This window comes from Canis lupus, chromosome 16, assembly GCF_003254725.2.
Source record: "Canis lupus dingo isolate Sandy chromosome 16, ASM325472v2, whole genome shotgun sequence".
Lineage (NCBI taxonomy): Eukaryota > Metazoa > Chordata > Mammalia > Carnivora > Canidae > Canis > Canis lupus.
In genome coordinates, this window is record NC_064258.1 from 19,893,233 (window position 1) to 19,912,542 (window position 19,310).

Here is a 19,310-nt window from a genome sequence, read left to right on the forward strand (position 1 = left end):
CCTGACTTTGTCAGCAGCATGTCAGCGGATTGCCTTAGCCCAGTACAGCAAACCAGACCCACGTCCAAGAGGAGGCTTCCAAGCTCAGGGTCAGGCGCTCGACAGGGAAGCGTCCCTTTGGCAGAGCTGGCGAAAGAGAGAAGACAGGTTCCAGGTGGGAAAAAGAAGGGTCAGAAAAACTGTTACAGGAAGAAGAAGGAATTACATTTTTCCTTCCACCTGGGCAGGAAGCTTCATAAACAAGACAAGGTTAGGGGAGTATTTTCTGACGGCATCTCATGGAAATCGGGGCACAACCTGCCCGACTTCACGCGCTCAGCAGGTGCCCCACCTGGTCACAGTACCCCCCATCCGGGCATTTCCCTGACTTCCTCTCTCTTGTTGGATCCCTGCAGTCTGGAGGTCCCTCGCCCGTCCCAGGGGGGACGCCCGGCATGGCCAGAGCATGTATCCAGCCTGACGATGGGATCTGTCTTCAAAGAGCTGGAAGCGCTACTGACGCATGAGCTTGCTTCTCCACATTTTCCGCCTGCCACCCTCCCCCCACCACCCTCCGCGGAACAGAATTTACTTAATTAATGTTTTTCATGGGAGTGTCTCACTGTTCCCATATATTTACTGAACTATTTGCCACTGCAAAGGAAAATGATTGTTTTTATTTATCTGAACTTCTGAATATCTCCCATTGTCTGTTTTACTATTCAAAATTCCTGCACTTTAATAATCTCAGGCTATGTGCCTTGAAAATCTGTGTATATTCATAATTTCATCAAATAATTGTTTACTGGGATTATTTCAGTCTGTAATTGTTTCTCTTTTCCCCTGTGAACATACAGCGCCCTGGCTCCGTTGCCCGGTTCTCAGGAAGGGAGAAGCACGGCATCAGTTCCCCTCCAGAGATGAAAGGGGATAGGGATGTGTCTTCACCCCACACCATAAGATGCTACTTAGTTTGTCTACTTGTTGATCCCTGGGGATTGAAAGCTCGACTTAACGCCCGGGACCAACACCGTGCACTGTGGGAAGCATGGTATTTGGAGGTCAGGCATACAGATATGTGTCTGAGTTCCCAAACGGGCAGGAGGGGGCCCTGGGACGGTGGGTTCCGAGAGGCTGGGGGTGAGGGATCCTTCGGGACACTGCACTCTCCTTGCTCATGCCACCTCTGCATGGTAAAGAAAGGACAGCACCCCAGCCTGTACATGGCAAAACCTAGCAAGGCGAGAAGTACGATCCGAGCAAGCAGAGGAGGGAGGGTTGCACCTGCTGCTCTGTTTGTCTGATGTGCTTTGTCTTATCTATGGGTCAGGTAGGCAGTCGAAGGGGAGGCCAGCATCCCTCAGCTTCAGCCACCACCTGGCCCCTGGGGCTGGTCTTGCCCGTGGGCCCTGTAGGCAGGGCGGGAAGCCTGTAGGGACATGTGTTCACCTTGGAGGAGGGGGGGCCCACGTGGGGTCTGCTACCCTGACCTGGTCTCTATGGCGGCGGGGGGCATCACCACATTGCATAGACCTGATCAGTTCAGAGGCTTCTGACTCCACTCCCCACCTGGGGCAGGGCAGCCAGACATCTGGGCCTTGCCTCTGACCTCTGAGCCTGTCCTGATCCACTCCTGCATGGATCTCTCCCGAGAACTCAAGATAACAGGTTTTTCAGAAGCAAACTGACAGCTATTTGCATTGTTTTGTTTTGTTTTGTTTTGTTTTAATTCTTCATCTACAGAAACATCTCCAAAGGTGGAAAGAGAAGATACATGAGGGAACCTGCTACGCTGGCTGAGACAAGCCTGCCTGTGATGCCCTCCCATCCCAAGGGCCACGCTGACCACCGCTGCACCCCCATCCGCACCCCAGACCCAGCGCGGAAGGAAGAGTGCCATGGCACTCCCGGGGACAGAACCACAAATAAATGTGCACGTGCAGAGCTAAGAGATACAGGCCGGGAAGGGAGGGCTGAGTGGCCAGTCTGCCTGGTAGGTCCTCACCTCAAAGCCCCAGGGCAGCCCCCATCTTTGCCAATAGCCTGGGATCCATGTGGATTTAATCCTGAGTGGGCTTCCTAGTGGAATGAGTCATGTATGTGAAACACCTGCTCTGTCCGTTCAAATTCCCTTCTTCTCTTGCCAAGAATCTTTTCCTTGCACTTCTGAACGGGGCGTCTGATCCTGGGATGGCCTTTCTGGTTTCTCAGCAGGTCCCTCGGCCACCGAGCCTCTGGTCCTCAGGGTGACCACAGGCCTCATGTCTCAGGTTGCTTCAAAGTTTCAGAATACCGAATACCGTACGAATTAAAACTAATAAAAAAAAAAAGCTGCATAAATCCTAGAAGGAATAAAGAGGGCAGTTGAAAAGTGATTTCCTGAGGCTCTAATAAAAGGTTTAAATTGCTCGGGAGCATAAAAACTAGTGTGGAGCCAGTTTGGTTCGGCGTTTGAGCTCAAAGGACAATTAAGTCATACTTAAAATTTCCGAGGGGCAGTAATTATGCCACTTCTTCCTAACGAGTGAGATCTCTAATGTACAGAGCAGCAGTCCAGGCGTCTGTGCCGTTGGAAGAGTCAGTTCTGCGTCAACGAGGAGAGGGGGCATTGCCGATGGCGCTGTCTGCTGAGTCCGACTGTTGAGGTGATTCTGGTCTAAGTCGACTTTTCTCCTTCCTAGGAGAGCTTACGACATCAGCGCATCTTGTAGATAATCTCAGTCTTTCTCTCTGCACGTATTTCCTAATAGCGAGGTCCCTGGAATCAAGGCAAATGTGGAGAGCATGAAGGACGTCCAGTGGGGCTGGAATGCACAGCGTTCAGGATTAGGGTTATTTCTGGAGACACTCGCTATCCTGTTTGAGGAAGGGTTGAGCAGACTTCCCCTAATCACCACCTCAGGACTGGGCCTCTCTCACTGGCCCCCAAGATGAGCCCCTACTGTGGGCAACCACACAGACACACCTGAGCCCAGGGATGGCACAATTATAACAGCCAAACAAGTGGAAGGGCCCAGGAAAATTTGGGACTGCCCATGTGATCCAATGGATTCACCTTTGCTTCTAGATGCTTCCACCAGGCAGTCATACTTGAAATTTCTTTAACTAGGGATACTGTGTTCCGTCATGATAGAAGCCTACTGAGCAAACACCCCAGGTGAGGGTGGACAGATGGATGACACCAGGTGGCTTCCCCCATGAAGAGGACACAGAGAGGTCCCTCGGGAGACACTGTGAACACCACAACTGCAAGTCTCCACCATTTTATATAGTTTTGTCTCCGGCCTGCTCGCCAGGCTCCTGGGGTATGGGCCAAGCACATTTGGCATTTGTTTTGCTCCTCGAGAAAGTCACACAAAGGCTAGAAACCCTCTCCTCTGTGGGTGCCCCACAGGCCAAGGGTCCCCATGGATACTCGGTTTCTACGGTTGCACCCGACTCAGCCTCTGCATTGCAAGGTGGTGGAGGAACCTCGTCTCCGCGCAGCCCCTTGGCTGGCCCAGACCTCTCTGGCTGGTGACAGAGGCCAGGCCCCACTGAGGCCTCCGTGAGGAAAGTTGTCTCTGGAGCAAAGCTGCCTTAGGTCCTTGCCTGTGATCTCTGTGGGCAAGAGTGCTAGCCATTCATGTCCAGGGCCTGGCAGCTCCTCCGGCCTTTCCTTAGGTAATACGGCTTCCTAAAGGCTGAGGAGCTGGGTTAATGTTTTTTAAGATTTTATTTATTTATTCATGAGAGACAGAGAGGAAGAGAGGCAAAGACACAGGCAGAGGGAGAAGCAGGCTCCATGCAGGGAGCCCGACGTGGGACTCAATCTTGGGACTCCAGGATCATGCCCTGGGCCGAAGACAAATGCTAAACCGCTGAGCCACCCAGGGATCCCCATGAGCTGGATTAATTTGAAAGATGACTGTGATTCAGTGGCAGCCACACATCCCTGTCAAAGGAGGCTCTTCCACAGAGGCCGTTTCCTTCTAGCACCTTCCACCAGCCTTCTCCTGGAGACACAAGTGGTGGCGTTGGCGGAAGACGCAATGACTGTCTCAAGATCAAATCCACTGGAAAACCCTCAGAGATGTGCTCCCCGTCCCTGTAATTACACACCCTGATATCCAGGGTGTTTACTCTTTGGGAGAGGAGCTTTTTTCCAGGATATAGGATCCCCCTGCTCTAAACCAGAAACTCGGTCTGCCACTAGACCCCTGAGGTAGGCGAGGGTGACCTGGGGGGCTTTCATTCCTGAGCAAGGAGGGCAGGTAGTGCTTCTGCCTCAAGGTGGAAGTGAGGGCTGTGGGGGGAATACAGGAGTCCCTGGGGCGCCCCCTCATGTTCTCGTAATTGCGGGGAGCAGTGGTGGGAAAGCACCAGGGTCCTGCACAGAAGGAACCCAAACCAGGAGCCCACAGGGACGCACATGCACGAGCGGGCCACCCTGCCAGGCACAGCGCCCAACCCAGGCGGCAGATAGAGAGACGGGAGAGAGGGTGGATGCAGCCGGTGCCACTCCTGCCCAGCTGCCGGCTGGCTTCTTGGTTCTGGTTTACCCTCCCTGCTATTTCCTAGGATTTAAAGATGACTTTCTCCCCGACCCCCAGCCCCTTGATCCTGTGCTACTGAACAGCATCATGTGTATCAATGGCAGGAAGGTTTGCCGTTTATTCCACAGGTTGCCAACCATCAGGACAGAACTGTGCTAGAATGATGACAGGATGCCCTGAGCCAGAGACCCTAGACCTGGGGACCTGGGAGCTCTGGTGCCGGCGGGGCCGAGACAGCTCTCTGGGGTCCAGGTTTTCCCTCCTCAAGAGGAAGTGAGTGCACCTGCAGCCTTGAGCAGGGGAGCTGCAGCCCGGGGGTGGCCTCAGCAAGAGGGAGACAGGGAAGTGAGCATGTGGCCTCCAGAGGGGCCTCACTGCTGGCCGCTGCCACTGTCTGCCAGCAGCTTCCTGGCCCCTGAGGTGTCCTGGCCATGGGACGTGTGGCGCGTCACCGCATCTGAGATCCTGGGGAAATGCTCTGTGTGCTGGGTGAGCACAGGACAATACTGCACAGCGGGCCTCTCTGTCTCTCTCGAGAAGCCGCATTTAGCGCAGGCGGACAAGAGGCAGCTCTGACCCCTGAGGGCAACACCCAGAGAGAAGTGCCCTGATCCCCCGCTGCTCCAGGGTGCTGGCTGCCCAGGCAAAGTCAGTGGGACTCTCAGCAGGTGGCTCATTGCAGAACAGAACCTGATGGAACACACGTGACTGCCCTGCACACAGGGAAGCGGGGGCTGCGGGATTCCTCAGAGGGGGCAGGAGGCTGAGCGCCTGAGAACACCTCCAGTCCTGGAATGGAACTTGGCTGACGCAGCCGGTTCACGGCAGCTGTAATTCTTGGGTGTGCAGGCGACACTAGGAGGGCAGGCGATGCACGTCGGCCCTGAAGGTTTCATCTGCCTTCAGCGAAGCCCTCTGTCCGTGGACCATGAAGAGAGCCCCAGGAGGACCATCCACAACTTCCCAGGGTCCAGGACGGTACCCAGATGCCTCCCGGACCTCAGGCTCACCCCCTGCCTCAGGCCCAGGTGCTTTCCTGGCTCTGTGGCAGTGGCACAGAGGGTGCACTTGGAACCAAAAGTTACCAGACACGATTCTCTGGGTCTTGGCTGGTCCTTCAGTGAGAATTGTTTTTGGGCAACTTCTCTTCCTTATCTCTGGAGAAAGGCCAAGATCAGAGGTGAAAACAAAGTCTCTGATGCAGATTACTATCTTGATTTTTTTTTTTTTTTGGAATCAACACTTTTGTTTTCCACAGCTGAAGATAGGGAGAGAATAGCAGAAGGAGGAAGAACATAAAAGAGATCTGAAGGTCTGGCTTAGCACTGCCCCCCCCCCACCCCCACCCCCATCATGGCCACCATGTGACCCTTCTGGTGCTGGGTTTCTGGATCCTGTTGCTTAATGTTTGGGGAAATTTTCTTTAGTTTCACCCAGACTCTCGGTCTGATGGAATTTCCTAGGATCCCTGATCTGGGATCTTGATTCCGGCTATTGTATCCCATGCCCCAGGGCATTGCTGTTCCAGCCGAGGGACAGGAGGTAGCCGAGCTGCCTGCACCCAACCCATTTAAGGACTCTGGTACCCCGGTCCACTCTCCAGATCCTACTTACTGCATTCACATTTGTCCTCACCAGGAACTGAGTTGTTGGCTGCGACCTCTTCTTGCCTAGACCTTTCGTGTCCCTTAGAGCATGCTGGTCTAAATCATTTCGTTGTTCATGAGGGCTGTGTCCTCCTGTATCCACCCAGGACCTGATGTGACATTTCAATATGCCAGAGACCATGGTTTTCAGGGGAATGAATGTATTGTCAACTCTGTCGGATAGAGTGAAAATTACAAAACAGGACCGTTCCACATGCGGCCTCATACCTGCAGCAGGAAATAGCTGGGAAAAAGAATAACTTATTACCTGCAGGTGTTGGTTTAGGGGACGATAAAGCATGGGTCAGAGCACAATGCCTGGCATGCAGTAGGTGCTTGGTAAATATCCATCCCTATGGTGAGTGAATAAATGAGTCAGACACAGGCAGGAAAGAAGAGGAGGAAATCTGTGCAAAGCTGGTGGAACGGTGCTGTTCTGGGGGCCCTGGTTTCACTGAGGCTCCGTTGATTTAAGGCCCATCATGCACAGTAGGTTTAAGAGAAGGTTTATTTCCTGTGGGATTCACAATAGAGACATAGGAGGCCAAGGGGAAAGATGGTTCTAGTTCACAGCCATGGTGACAAGACTTCCATCTGATGGTGATGGATATTGATTTTTTCCTCCTTTTCTTGGCCTGTAATGTCCTAAATCACTTCCTTAGTGCAATTGCCCAAACACACACCCTGGCTTCCACGGCGAGGGACCTGAAGGTTACGGCTCCGGGGGGTGGGGGCGGGGGCGTCCGCATTACGAGTGGTGAGGAGGATCTCGCCAAGACGGGCAGATGGTGCTGAGACAGAGCTCCCCATCCTGCACAGCTTTCTCCATAATGGAATCCACATTAAAAATGATATTATCTTCACTTTTAAAGGCCCTAATGGATGATATTTATGTCTGTGAAATATGTCCCTGCCCGAACCATATACACAGTGTGCAAAGAATGAGCTTGGGGAGATCACTGCTTCGGAGCAAGAAAACAGTTGTGGGTGAATTTCTTTTCCAACCAGCCAGTCAGTAAAATATGTTTTAATACACGATGAAAAGTGTCGTTTGTCAGTTTTCCCCACAGAGTATGGCGAGTCGTTGGGCTTTAATGTGATCTGACAGCCTCGTGATATTTTCCGCCATCCTTGTTCTTTGCAAAGTGCTCTGAAAACGCCTCCATCATTTATTTATGGGGCCTGCCAGTTAACTCATGAATAACCAGAGTGTGTCCCAGGGCACCAAGCCTGGAGTCTTCCTCCTCCCTCTGGGAAATACTGCCGTCTGCATCTCAGGAAAGTCAAGTGCCGGCTTCCCGTGACTTTGCCAGACACAGAAGCGAGGAACACCCAGGCCAGATGACCCACTTCCACAAGATCATCTCAGGACTTAGAGTATTAAATTGAATAAATTACAGTATTTATCTAACATCTTGGATGCTTCAGCTCCTTTTCATCAATGACCTAACATTTACCAAGAAGCAAAATTATCAGTTGGTTGCTGAATTAATAGCTTGTAACATCGGGAAATTTCTAACATCCAAAATGTCAGTAAAAAAAACCGATGTGCTCTCTCAGAAATTTGAATTCTGACTCCACGGCTGGACCCCTGGAAACAGGGGCCTGGACTAGGTCTGACTCATTAATGTAGCTGCCAGTAGCGTTTCACTAAATAAGATCAATAAATCTTAACAGACCCACAAAAATATTTGAATTTTTGAATGCCAAAATAATGATCATAATGTCATGTTTTGCTCTTATTTCAGCTTAAGGATTAACTATACTCACAAAACAAAGACGAGACCATTCCTCAATGAGTAGGGTGGTTGTTAATAACCAAACTAAATCTCTAATAAATAAGAACTACCTGCTTCCCAGTCATTGACAAATAACCAAATCATGAAAGGTGAATGGAAGTCAGTGTGAACCCACCCCACCTGTCACTGCCACTCAGCTGTGGCAGACCCAGGGCTCCGGGCACTTGGATTTGGTGTGTGCTTGTGATTTTCACAGCTGGGTGTCTAACACTGCACATCTGCTTGAACTTCAGACCTGTTGCTTTAGATATCCTCTGTGTGAGCACAGTGGCAGTACTATGTGTGCATGTCCCTTCATCAACCAAAACGTTTCCATCCCAAGTCTCCACCTACAAACACAAGACACAGAGGTAATATGTCTAAAATCTACATCATATGCACCCTTTGTCATACATACCAAACATTTTATTGATAATCTATTGGAAAGACGTTCTATTTCCCAGGGAAAAGCTTGTAAGAGTGAGCTGGGGGGAAGTAGCCTTTAATTAAATTAGAATAGATACAGAAGGATTCAGGCTTCTAATATGTTGCACATGAGTCTTCAGATTTTAGTGTGACTCTCTACCACACCAAAACCTCTCCTTGATTCAGGATTCACACACTAGCCCTGAGTGTATTAAGATGATGATTAAAAAATCATTTATGATTCAGCCCTTGTTAATGATCCCAAATGATCCATTTTCAGGCCTGATCAAACTTGGCTTGTTCTGTGTTTTTCTGCTCCATGATGGACACTAACCATCTGAGAAGTCCATCCCCTTAGCCCGACCGGCTGAACTTCTGATGATGAGCTGGTAATAATAACTAGGGCTGTAGGTCTGGCCCATGTCAGCTGCTTTGCTCCACACAACTGCCCTGAGCAGGTGTGTCATGACCCTCACCTTACAGATAAGGACATGGATGCTGAGAACGGTTCTCTGTCTTGCCCAGGCTGACCCCACAGCTGGTAAGAGATAGGAGAGGAGTTTGAGCCCCGGCCATTTGCTTCTGAAACCTGCTCCCCTAAGCACTACATCATGGCCTCTGAATCCCTCATTAGCAGGGATGTAACCGACGGTCAGGAGAGAAAACACACAAACGAGTGGTTTCCAGATTTTTGTGGGCGAGCACCCATTATACAGAAACGAGAAGCCACAGTAAACACAGAACTTCTATCGCGTCTTACCATGCCGCAGCACAGGTGGGACCACTGAATGATGCATCTTAATAAAAAGGAACCAGCGATGAGCGTGCGCTGTGGTGCATGCTAGCACTGCCCAGATGGGTCTCAGATCCTGAATACACTGCAGAGCCTGTGTTAGGCCAGGGTCACCTGCCCGGATCACGGTTCTTATGCTCTGTTCAAAACTCTTCCACAGGAAAAAAAAGCTCCATAACCAGGCAGCAAGGACCCCTCCCTAATCAGGCCCAGCACTTTTCCCAGCTGTATTTCTTCTTCCCTGGTGCTTTAGTGATCTGTAACTTCGTGTTGCTTTCCACCATTCCTTCTGCTGGCCTGGATTCGGTTGGACTATCAAGACCTGCCTTAAGAAATCATAAAATATACAAACCTTACAACCTCTTGTTGGGGTGCCTGGCTGAATTGTCCGTTGGCGGGAGGTTGAGGGAAGGACTGGGAGACAGACCCTGAGACCCGCGCCTGACTGGAGTGCGTTCACTAGGTCATCTAGGCAAGTCATACAAGCTTTCCGTCTCCATTTCCTCATCTGCAGATGATTCTTAGCACAAAAAGCAGACTGAGAGAGGCTAAGCTGCCAAGTGGATGGAAGGAGAGCCAGGATTTGAACCTAGGTGGGCACAGACCCAGGAACAAGTGCTCACCCTCTGGCTGCACAGCCCATAGCCCACCTCTCCCAGGAGGGGAGATAAGAGCTCTCAGGTTCAACTGACTTCTCTCTCTGAACCCAGAGCATTAAAGACAAGCTAGTCTGGCAGCTGCCCCTTCATCCTGGAGCCGCTCCCCTGGGACGAGGTTGTCTGTCACCACACCCCTGTTGTGCTTTGCTGCTGCTGGGCTGGCAGCAACTTTGGAGTGACCCCAGCATGATTATCGCCTGTCTCCTGTACAGGTACCTGCAGAATACCTGCTGAGTCAAGACTGCGTCACAGAATATGAAGACTCGATTATACAACTTGTCCTAGCACGGATTTTGGTCGATTTTTCAGTAGCCAAAAAATAATTTGCAACTTTCCAAAGTTACCCTGAAAGCAAATGTTTCAAGTTTCCTGTTTGCTCCCCAACACTCTGAAGCTAGGTTGCCTCTGCACTCCCAGCTTTGTGGTGCTGGGATTCAGTGAACAAGCGACAGAATGTTTGAGGGAAGCCCGGAGCTGGCTAGTGTGCTCTGAACGTGGTTCCATTGGGCTGGGAAGGGGCAGTTCCCGTGTTTGGCTAAACCACAGCCTCCCAGGGCATGCAGCGCATGGCGTGGCTGGAAGGTTATCACATGAGGGCCCAGAGAATATGAGTGAGGTCCTCATCCCATCATCCCAGCTCTTGATGTCGGATCACTGAGCGGGGAGGGGACAGAAGAATTTTGCATCTGAAATGTCTTGTGAAATACAGGAAATACAGACCCCCAGTTGTCTGCAGAGCTTCCCCAATGCCGCAAGCATGACAACTCTCTCGATCGGGAGGATGTCAGAAAGCACTTGTTTTAGAAGTAAAAGGTTAAATTCTGCTTAAAATTCTGGTGAAATGCACGGCTAGGAATGGCTAATTGGTCCGTTGGTGGAGGGAAGGACTGGGAAACAGACCCTGAGACCCACGCCTGACTGGAGTGCATTCACTGGGTCATCTAGGCAAGTCGTGCAAGCTTTCCATCTCCATTTCCTCATTTGCAGATGATTATAATAAATCACCGTTCTGTCCGTTCCATAGAGCTGTTCAGACGTCAAGTGATCTAATTATGTAAACGCCTTAGAGAATAAAGATCCATGAACACGCAAGGTGGGATATGCATGATCATCATCATTGTTGGTGTTAGTTCATTCATTTGCTTAATAAACATTATTCTGTGTTGCCCATAGATCAAAACTTGGGACGATTGGCTAGAGCAAATTCAATCAGCATATTCGTTCAGATGAGTCAAAGAGAGGAAACATGCAGAGACCATTCACCTGTGTTTTCTGGGTCCATCTGACACCTCCTGCAGCTCAGAACTTTCTGGGGCCATCCCAGTGGTACTGATGTGGGTTCACGTTGGCTTGAGAGAACTAGTTATTAATATTCGGGAGTTGGTTGTTAAGTCTTCAGTAGCTTGAGATCATGTTGGTGAGTATATTTACGTCGTGGGAATTGACAAATGGTACAACTAAGGGCCCTCTCCAGCCCCGCACCCCTGGGAAAGCTCCCCAGACCCCACGGTGCGTTCCTCGGGTGGAGGAAGGGCACCTGAGGACATTCCAGGTGCAGACACAGGCTGCTCGGGTGGGTGACCTGCTGTCCCATTTCTTCTCTCTGTTGAGGACCTGACTGCATGAAAGCCCTATGGGGGCAGGACACCAGAGTCTGACCCCTGCACCTTTAAACCTTCAGACAGAGAATTCTTCTTGATTTACCACCTCTGATTTCAGTTCACTCCTGGTTTTTTTATCCTTGGCCACAGTGGGGGTCAGTAGTCACTATTCCCCTTTGGTTTTCTCTCCTAACTTGGCAAGACCCAGCTGATGATTCATTCCAGAAAGGTTTATTGATAACCCACAACATAGCTCAGCATCTTATGCTAAACCCTGTGGTGGAAATTTGGGAAGATTGAGAAACACTGCCATATTGGAGGAGCTCAGAATTTGTTGATTTGCTCAAATACACACACAAAGGGCTTCTTCTTCACTAGTCATATTTCCCAAATCTGCATCGATGTTCGGGGTTCTTCTGGAAGGCTCTGCAGAGCTCCCATGAGCCCCCAGGGCTAAACACCGGTCCCGGACCACACGGCGATCAGAGCTCAGCAGGGCAGACTGCACCAGGGACTCATACCCATGGGGTCTGGCTCCATCGTGGCCGTATGAATATGAACAGGCCACAGGGTGCTCTCCCCTTTGGGCTCCAGATGCGGCCTGGTACGGCCACAGTCCCTTTCCTCCAAAACCAATTGCAAACCCCAAACATTTTTCTTGTTCATTTAGTGTTAAATTCTGTCCTGAACTGACAAGAGGCTATTTTTAGTTTATTTATTCCATGTACTGTGAATATTCATGTTTTGTTGCAGAAGTAATCATGTGCTTGATTCGGAGATACTTCTCCACTCCCATGGGCTTGCTATTACCTTTCTAAAACCTGTGCCCTCTGAGTTCTGAAACACAGCTGGCCACTGGGTTCCAAACACTCAGCCCAGAGGCTCCGTTCGCCGGCCCCAGAGACGGAATGGATCCCCAAGTCCTCGGACGTCTCGTCCCCCAAAGCTCTGCATCCAAGCTCCTTCAGCTGTAGGGTTTCAGACAGAAGGAAGGATCACCACAAGCCTGAAACACCCACCCAGGTGGTTCACGCTCACCATCATCCACTGTTCTGCCTGTGGGGTCAAATCTCCTTGTCCGGCTGGTCCATGGCAGTATGATGTCGCAAACATCCCAGAATATGGGCAAGTCCAGTGCAAATCCGTTTGAAGAGACACTAAAAATATGACACAAAAGGTGAATGTGGAGTCATGAAGGGGATGTGGAGAGCCATCCTCACTGTTAGTAAACTGCCACACCTCACGAGCGAGAAAATGGCAGAGTTCAACCCATCAACTGGAGGCAAGAAAATTGAAAACATGGGGACAAATTGTGTCTGGCGAAGAGAATGGTTTGAATATAAAATTTTTAAAAAATCCGTTAGAAAATTAATGCCCCTGTTAGATTTCTCTTGTGTATTAAAAAGTGATTCTCTTTTGATGGTGTTATGAAATTCGAGTGAGAAGCAGAGAATGTTCTAGCATGTTGTCATACAACTTGGACATAATCAACACCTGATTCCTCTATTGTTTTAAAAATTAGCATATAGTTACATTCATGCCATGTCTTAGTAACTAGAAGAAAAGGATATGTATTTTCTTACTATTATCTTCACTTATTTTTTTCTGGACAGATTTCCAATCAACCCCTTTGTGACAACTGACCACAGAATTTCGTTTTCCATCTTACCTGAATTCACCTGAAGTGCCCGTCCCCAATGCTGACGAAGCCATACAAGGGGCGTCCTGTGTGCATGCTGGGGCACACGGACTCTTTCGGTACCTCTCCTCCTGCGCTGTATCCACACATCTAAGCCACCACCAGTGGAGCCTGGAAGCCCAGGAAACAGGTACACTGGCAAAACAGTGCAGCCCCTGGAGGTGGCAAAGCTGATGCGGTCCACACAGGGAATAAGGGGTACTTAGCCAGAAACACCGTCAGGGGATCCGAGGTGGTTCCAGCTGCTCCTCAGAGCTCTGCTGGCCCCACCGTTCCCACAGCCCATGCCCAGGGGTCAGTCCTCTGCTGGGCTAACCACCTCCACCGTGCTGCCCGGCCCTGGGTCTCCCCTCTGAGCCACGTCAGCCCTCAAACACTCGAAGGCATGTTTTGTAATCTCCATGGGTCTTCTACACACATTTCTACTGCTTCTAGAATCTTCATCTTGGCTTCTTCATCATGGCCTAGTTTATCAACGTTCCTCCTCAGACAAGGTGACCAGAATTGCTGAGACTCTTTAGATGTGCTCTGAAATGCCCTCATCGTACAAAATGAATAACAGGTAATAGACTTAAAAAAGTATTTTTGGAGAATTCAAGTCTCAGTGATAACTTGTACTGAGGTCACAGAAGGTGAAAATAAAGTCCCTTGCAAAATAATTTCTTAACTTTTTTCTTTTTTTTTTACAGAATTAAATGTTTTTTTTTTAATTTTTATTTATTTATGATAGTCATCACAGAGAGAGAGAGAGAGAGAGGCAGAGACACAGGCAGAGGGAGAAGCAGGCTCCATGCACCGGGAGCCCGACGTGGGATTCGTGGGATTCGATCCCGGGTCTCCAGGATCGCGCCCTGGGCCAAAGGCATTATTCCTTATAATAAGGAATAAATAAAGGAAATAAGTGGGGGCCTACGATGTCCCACGGCACATTTCTCTAGACTGCTCTCTTTCTTGCTCTCATCTTTTCCCTCTATCTTTGAAACACAGGCACATAAAATATATAACTGATACATTATACCATCTACTATTTACTGGATAACACACAGTAAATATCATTAAATATTCTTGTTTACATAAATATGTACTATTTTGTTTTAAAGACCTATCACAGTTGACTCAATGAAACCCTTATGGCTGGACATTTAGATGGTCTTCAGTAGTTACACAGTCCTAATTAATCTGCAAGGTGAACCTGTGCATAAATCACTTTGTGCATTTCTGATTATTTTCTTCATATAAATGGCTGAAAGTGGAATTACTACACAAAGACAGGGCAATCTTTAAAACTCTTGGAATCTTTTCAAGACCAGATTAACTATGCAACATGTTGATTTTTGTATCATTTGCATATTTGATAAATATTCCCCAACTTAAGCTAAGTAAGCAAAAGGCATAATTTTGTGGCAAATCAGTACCTCTGATTTTATAACTTTATCTGGATATTTCACTTGCTTATCCCCCAATTCCAGGGATGATCTGCTGAGAAGTGCAGTGTATCAGCCTCTACCTGCCATCTCTCCTGCTTTGTCTCAGAGGACCCTTGGGCCACCTCGGGCGGCTGGTGTAATTCTCTCCAACTCCAACATGGAAACTGGGGTTGCAGAGCTACCTCGCTCTAGGTCGCAGCTGGCGATGGCTGGGGACAGCCTATACACGGAGCCTCTCAGGTTTACCACATGACCACCACAAACACATCCACTCACGTGCCTGAAGCACCACCAGGTTCTGAAGTCCACCCAGGACTGCGGGGGACAGGGTGGAGCTCAGGTTCCTTCCAGTGGTGCCGTGTCATCCTGCATGGTGGGGGTGGGGGTGCTCTGACCCACCCCAGCCAAGGGCCCTGCAGGAGCACTGCCCCACTGTCATGGCAAAGGGGCCCAGGATGGCTGGCTCCCCTACCATCCCTGGTTTCATAGGTCTGGGTGCCCATCTGATGCTGGTGTTGCTTCTTCTCGGAGTCTTGGAGGTCCTTCTAACAGCCTCACCTACTGAGGCCATTCTGTCCCCTTCCCATGGACAGAGCACAGTGTGTTCTGGAAGCTCTCACATCTTTTAAGCACCCGGACCATGCACGCGGGCGAGCCCTGATAGCAACCACAGTGGCACCAGCTGCAAGAGCCTGGATGGGACGCGCTCTCAGGCCCCTTCATCCTCCAGCGCCTCAGAACTGGGGTGTACTGGCGGGGTCCACATACCCTGCACCTGAGGCGCTCAGGCTGGAGCCGTGAACCTGCCCTGGGCCTGCGAGGCCCCTGACTGACCCTCCTCACCGGGGTGGCCACTGGGTTGAGCTGCAGCATCTAAAGCTCCTGGACACCAAGGAAGAGTCGGGAAAGCATGCACAGTCTCCACGTATGTCTAGGGGTTTTTCCTGTTCTAGTTTGTGTGGTCGGCACACAGGAGAGAGGACTGAGGGACGTAGGGTTGGGGGACTGTGCCAGCAGACCCATCCCAGACGCTGCATGCAGTTCCCTGGGGTGTGAACCCACATACTAGACCCTGGAGAGGGTAAGTGGCTCTTGTGGGTGTTGTGGAGATGGTCCCAGCCCTGGGGAGGGGTGCTGGGGGTTCCACGGGAGGCATGAAGGGATGGCATACATGTCCCCAGGGCACAATGGGCTGCTCCCGAGATGCAATCTCACTGAAGTTCAGGACTTGGCTTCTGTTCAGAGCCAACAGCCCTGGAGTCACTTTCTGGCTTCAGGCGTGTCCTGTTCCCTCAGGGAACATCTCCCCTTCTCCTGTACCCCCTTCGCTCCCAAACCCCAAAGTCTGCAGGGCACTCCTCACCCTGAGCACCATGTCATAGACTTGACTGTGTCACATGAACAATGTTGGGATCGGCGACACTCCCCTAAGAGCCAAATGGTAGAACTGTCTTAGCTGGGGCTTCTTCCCGCAAACATTGAGGCACTAGCATTTCTGCCAGGATTTCGTTAATCACCACTGACATTTGAAGACTGTCCACCCAGGTGAGTGACAAGCACCCGGAGGGCTCATCGGAGGGGGCTCTGACACGGTGATCTCCGGTGGCTCAAGTGCGAGAGACAGAGGCTCAGCTAACCTGCAGCTCACAGACACATGTGACCCAGGTGACCTCGCACACACGCATGGTGTGTGTCACCACCGTCACTGCCCTCAAGGGGAGGGTCTTAGAGAACGGGCCCTGAGGCATTGACACCTTCTCCCCACCAGCGGGCCAGTCCGTGGCCCCTGAGACACCTGCATGTTATCTTTTCCAGGGAAGCGGGAGCCCTTGAGGCTGGGAGTTGGCTCCACACCATGTTCTACAACTCAAAGGTGTTCTACATCTCAAAGGCACTTCGTGCTCAGAGGGATGGCAGCATAAATCGAAGGGCATCCCCATGCTCTCCGTGTGACCCGGGTCTGTTGAGCGGGCTCAGATCTCACGGTGGATGCACCTCTCCACAGCTTTGAAATGGTGGGACGGTCCTGGTCGAGGAAACACCTGGATTGATCATTCTCCCCTTTCCAACATTGCTGTTGCCTTTGGCCTAAAAATGACAGGTTCAAAGACTGTCATTAGCCTAAGTTGCAAACAGATTATATGTTGATATAATAGATGTTTTACCTCTAATTTTTGTTTTAGTATCTTCTTATAAATGGGTATCAAACCGTGTTGAACCTATTTATTAAAACTTCCCTCTGAAAGATGCCATGGTTGCAAAAGAAAACCTTTTCTCCTTATCAGAGGCTCCTCCTCAGCTGAAGACCGAGCTGGGAACCAGGGTTTAGGGTTGGGGTTTGGGGACTGAGAGGATCAGGCCCGCTCACCAGCACCCCAAACTCATCCTGCAATGTGCTACCCAGCTCACTTTGCTCCTGTGGCCCGAGCTCTGGAAAAATTACTTTCTCTTCCCTGCTTAAAAAATGCATCATTCTTTAAAAAACCCTGGTAGTATGGACTGAATTGTGATCCCTGCCCCCATTGGCATGTTGGCCCCTGACCTCAAGGATTCAGGATGTGGTTGTATTTGGAGCTGGGCCCTTATAGATGTGATAGAGGTAAGGCTGTTAGGGTGGGTCCGAACCAGTGCAATTGGTGTCCTCATAAGAAGAGGAGATTAGACACAGACACGCACAGAGGGACAGCTGTGTGAGGATTCGGGGAGAACTGGCCGGCCACACACTGGGGAGGGAGGCCCAGGAGGAAACAAGACTGCCAGCAGCTTGATCTCAAACCCCCAGCCTCCGACACTGAAAGAAAATACATCCCTGCCAACCTGGTGTGTGGCACTTGGTTATGGCAGCTCTCAGAAGTGAATTCACCTGGCCACATGACACTTTCCATAGGATGCCATCCCAGAGATGGGCTTCTCAGGGCTCACCAAGTTTCCCAAACATGCCTTTTACCCCCACTGGGGATGGCATGCCCATGTCAGCTTCCTTGCAGGCTAGACTCCTCCAAGACACACTTATCTTGTCTCCTCTGTGGCCACAAAGCCTAGTGCCTGCTGGTAACAGATGCTCAGTGCTAACCAGGTGACTGGGGGTGCAAGGGCTCAACCTTTCCTTCCTTCTGAAGACCAGCATTGCCCCCACTGCCCCAGATCCACAGAATGGACATCACCTAGCAGCTACCTGGTTGTCCCTACACTTAGTGCTTTGGCTCAGGCCTCATCAGCAGCTGGTGAGCTATGAGGTGTGAGCGGGAAGGAGACCCAGGGAGTCCCGGCCCTGCTGTGCTCCTCGTGCGGGCCAGAGCCTTAGTGCACAGATGCTTTACTCCTGCCTGCAAGGTGGGCTAAGTGATGGGGGGAGGGCTTCAGGGTGAGAGGAGGGGCAGGGCCCTTCTGGCCAACTGACAGATGGATGTAGAGGTAGGGCAACAAGACCATCAGACCCTCATCGATTCAAGAGCAGCACTAACCGAGGAAACCACACGGCAAGGCATGCTACCAGCTTCAACTGCAGGGGACAGCAGTCCAACCAACTGCAAGGTGACCTTCTACACCAGCAGGTCCATTTTGAGCAAAACCCAACTCAGGCTGCGATAAAAATGTCAACCCAACTGACATCTGTGAGTTCATGGTTGTCTGTTGATTACCAACAAAGTAATGAAGAGGAACTCACCAGAAAGTTCCATGACTGAACCAGTGGTCACTTTCCCTAACACTTTACCAGGGTGACTATTTATCAAAGCCCAATGTGATTTGTTCACTTCTGTGAAATCCTCACCTTTTCTTGCCTTCTATGTAGTGAGAGGACTCAGGAAAAGATCTATGAATTAAGAAATACATGAAGTGCTCTCCTGAAGGTAGATGCACAGACACCCCACATTTCTGATTATTGGCACATCTGCCTTCAATTATAGCAGTGATAGGTTTGGTTGTGTTGTGGCTACCGTGTTCAGAGTTGGCTAATCACAGATGGTGCTCCAATCCTATTTGTCAGGAACACTGCAGGTTTTTTCAGGTCTCACATTTAGATCTGTTTTTTCTTTGTGTAGGGTGTGAGGAGATGGTCCAGGTTCATTCTTCTGCATGTGGCTGCCCAGTTTTCCCAACACCATTTGTTGAAAAGACTGTCTTTTTTCCATTAGATGTTCTTTCCTGCTTTGTCCAAGATGAGCTGACCATAGAGCTGAGGGTCCATTTCTGGGGTCTCTATTCTGTTCCCCTGATCTGTGTGTCTGTCTTGTGCCAGGACCTATCTTCATGAGTAAAGCTTTGCAATGGAGCTTGAAGTCCAGAATTGTGATGCCCCCAACTGTAGGTTTTTTTTAAAGGTTGCTTTGGCTATTTGGGGTCTTTTGTGGTTCCATACAAATTTCAGGATTGTTCCTGCTCTGTGAACAATGCTGCTGGTGTGGGAAAACTGGTATTATCATCACTTATTGTCGGGGTGCAATTCTGGGACAGACAACACAGCTTAACAACAAACATCTTCTTTTGTAGTCTCACATTTTCTTCTCTCTGTCTCTCTGTCTCTCTCTTTCACACACACACACACACACACACGTTTCCATCAGACAAGAAGCAGAGAAACAGGCTAAGCTTCTCACAGGGAAACACTCTCAAAGTCTAAAGCTAAGTCATTAGAAGTGGAATAATTTCTTTCTGGAGTTTTCTGGGTTGGGGGGAGCAAGACGCTCTCCTGGCCCTTGCTCGCTGGTGTGCACAGTAACAGGTCCCCCAACCAGCTGCCAGGCCATCACTTGCTGTTGGTTCAAG

At 50.2% G+C, this 19,310-nt stretch overlaps 1 long non-coding RNA gene across 1 annotated transcript; it reads left to right on the plus strand.

The window, feature by feature from the left end:
• The first annotated feature begins 12,641 nt into the window (after positions 1–12,641).
• LOC118351029 (uncharacterized) lies at positions 12,642–14,017 on the plus strand. Its single transcript, XR_004805795.2, has 4 exons — positions 12,642–12,748; positions 13,031–13,246; positions 13,552–13,678; positions 13,806–14,017. It is a non-coding gene; the product is annotated as an uncharacterized LOC118351029 (long non-coding RNA).
• Positions 14,018–19,310: the final 5,293 nt, after the last annotated feature.